General features: G+C 44.1%; 1 long non-coding RNA gene across 1 annotated transcript; it reads left to right on the top strand.

The window, feature by feature from the left end:
• The first annotated feature begins 542 nt into the window (after positions 1–542).
• LOC147958209 (uncharacterized) lies at positions 543–1,352 on the top strand. Its single transcript, XR_015610810.1, has 3 exons — positions 543–818; positions 926–983; positions 1,069–1,352. It is a non-coding gene; the product is annotated as an uncharacterized LOC147958209 (long non-coding RNA).
• The last annotated feature ends 1,368 nt before the right edge of the window (positions 1,353–2,720 follow it).

Below are 2,720 nucleotides of genomic sequence, written 5' to 3'. Positions count from 1 at the left end.
ATAAGTATCTATTTAATTAGAGAAACACCAAAAGTTTTCCAAGATTCAACCACTAGCTAGGAACGGTCAAGCCCGCTGTTTTGACCGCATTTTGAAACGGGCATAAAAAAATTAAAAAAAATCTAAAAATTGGGAAACCTTCACATTGTGTCACTAGTAGAAAAAGGGTCAATCGTGAAGCACATTAGTGCCGGTTTGTATTTGAGCCGGCACTAATGTATACATTAGTGCCGGTTCCAACGGCTAGCCGGGCCGCTTTCATTAGTACCGGTTCGTGGCGAACCTTTAGCACCAGTTCGTGCCACGAACCGGTACTAATGAGAGTGGTGGCAGGATGTTGTCAGAGTGGGGCCCCTCCAGCACCTTTAGTACCGGTTCGTGCCACGAACCCGTACTAAAGGTCGTCCTATATAAACCCTTCGTCCACCAGCACTCTGTTCTTCCCCCTTTCCCCTCTCCGGCCCTCTCCTCTGTTCTTCCCTTCTTCCTCTCGAGTTCATCACAAAATTTGCCCAAAATTTGTAAAGATTTGAAGGCCCTCATCCATTCAAATGATCACAAAGGTTAGCAACTTTGTCCTTTCATCTCTCATTGCTAGATTAGCTCTTGCATTGGTTTATATAGTGATTAATTTGTGAGTTTAGTAATTTGGGAGGATATATATATATATATGTGCTAGTATTTGATTTATATGCAATTTGAGGTCAAAAATAACACTTAGTTTGCATATGTAGGTGTGGTTTACTTAGTGCCTTCTAAATCTCCATCGTAGCCACCGTCGATCGCCCGCACCGTCCCGTCGCCGGCACCACCTTGTGGTGAGCCTCTTGTTCATGAAATTTTATATAAAAATTGATGTGTGTGATTTGGATATATAGTTACTCGTATAATTATCTTACCCGTACGTTGTTTGTTATACATATAGTGCCATGGTTTTGATATCCATCCCCGTCGGCCCTAGTCCTTGTTATGATTCGGATGTGGTATGTATATTCTCTTTTAAAACTAGTTGCATTTCGTGTTTATGACAAATTATGCCCATCAAGTTGACATAGAAATTTTTTCTAGGAGGTATCTGAACCTGAAATTCCAACCGACCCTATTGCCGAGAGGTTAAATTTAGTTGAAAGAGAAAACGAGTACTTGAAAGAAAAATTGAAAAGAATTGAGGGGGAGAAGATGGAATTGGAGTTGCATGTTGCCGATGTCGTCGATGATCACAAGATCAAGATGGAGAAAATGCGCTTGAAGATTAGAAAGATTAGAAAATATGCCATCGATAGTGAGGCTTGGTATCATTATGCTGTTGGATCCATTGTTACCTTAGTTGCGATCTTGATCGTATTTGTTGTTGCATTTAAATGCTTTAGCTAGAGAGTTATTTGTTTGTTGCATTTAAGTGTTGTATGAACTTTATGTATGAACTTGTATTAATTTGGTTTATTCGGTGTTGTGTAATGAAGATGAGCCGGCAATGGATGTACGATGACCGATGCTCTCCCCAGTTCGTTGAGGGCGTGCGTACTTTTCTGCTTGCGGCTGAGGCAAACAAGCGGGCGGATGGTTTTATGCCTTGTCCATGTGCTCGCTGTAAGAATGGTCACAATTACTCTACGTCAAGAACCATTCACGTCCACCTGTTTAAGACCGGTTTCATGCCCCATTATAATGTTTGGACCAAGCACGGAGAAAGAGGGGTTATGATGGAAGACAATGAAGAAGAAGAGGACGACAACAACTATCCTGGCCATGGGTTCCCTGAATATGATGATACAACAATGGGGGAAGAAGCTGAGCCGGTAATGCGGGAAGAAGCTGAGCCGGCAATGCGGAAAGAAGCTGAAGAAGAGGCATCAGATGAGCCCGTTGATGATCTAGGTCGGGCCATTGCCGATGCAAAGAGAAACTGCGCAAGTGATTTGGAGAAGAAGAAGTTGCAGCGCATGTTAGAGGATCACAAAAAATTGTTGTACCCGAATTGCGTAGGTGACAAGAAAAAGCTGGGCACCACACTGGAATTGCTGCAATGGAAGGCAGAGCATGGTGTATCTGACAAGGGATTTGGAAAGTTGTTGGTAATGATAAAGGATATGCTTCCAAAGGACAACGAATTGCCCGAGAGTACGTACGAAGCAAAGAAGGTTGTCTGCCCTCTAGGGTTAGAGGTGCAGAAGATACATGCATGCCCTAATGATTGCATCCTCTACCGCGGTGAGTACGAGGATTTGAACGCTTGCCCGGTATGTGGTGCATTGCGCTATAAGATCTACCGCGATGACCCTGGTGATGTCGAGGGCCGGCGCCCCAGGAAGAAGATTCCTGCCAAGGTGATGTGGTATGCTCCTATAATACCACGGTTGAAACATTTGTTCCAAAACAAAGAGCATGCCAAGGCGATGCGATGGCATAGAGAAGACCATAAGAAAGACGGAAAGTTGAGAGTACCCGCTGACGGGTCGCAGTGGAGAAAAATCGAAAGAAAGTACGGGAAGGAGTTTGCAGATGACACAAGGAGCGTATGGTTTGGTCTAAGCGCAGATGGCATTAATCCTTTTGGGGAGCAGAGCAGCAACCATAGCACCTGGCCTGTGACTCTATGTTTGTATAACCTTCCTCCTTGGTTGTGCATGAAGCGGAAGTTCATTATGATGCCAGTGCTCATCCAAGGCCCTAAGCAACCCGGCAACGACATTGATGTGTACCTAAGGCCATTAGTTGAA

Source organism: Triticum urartu, chromosome 7A (genome assembly GCF_056163025.1).
Source record: "Triticum urartu cultivar PI428250 chromosome 7A, HENAU_Tu73, whole genome shotgun sequence".
Taxonomy (NCBI): Eukaryota; Viridiplantae; Streptophyta; class Magnoliopsida; order Poales; family Poaceae; genus Triticum; species Triticum urartu.
This window is presented reverse-complemented; position numbering and strand designations above follow the sequence as displayed.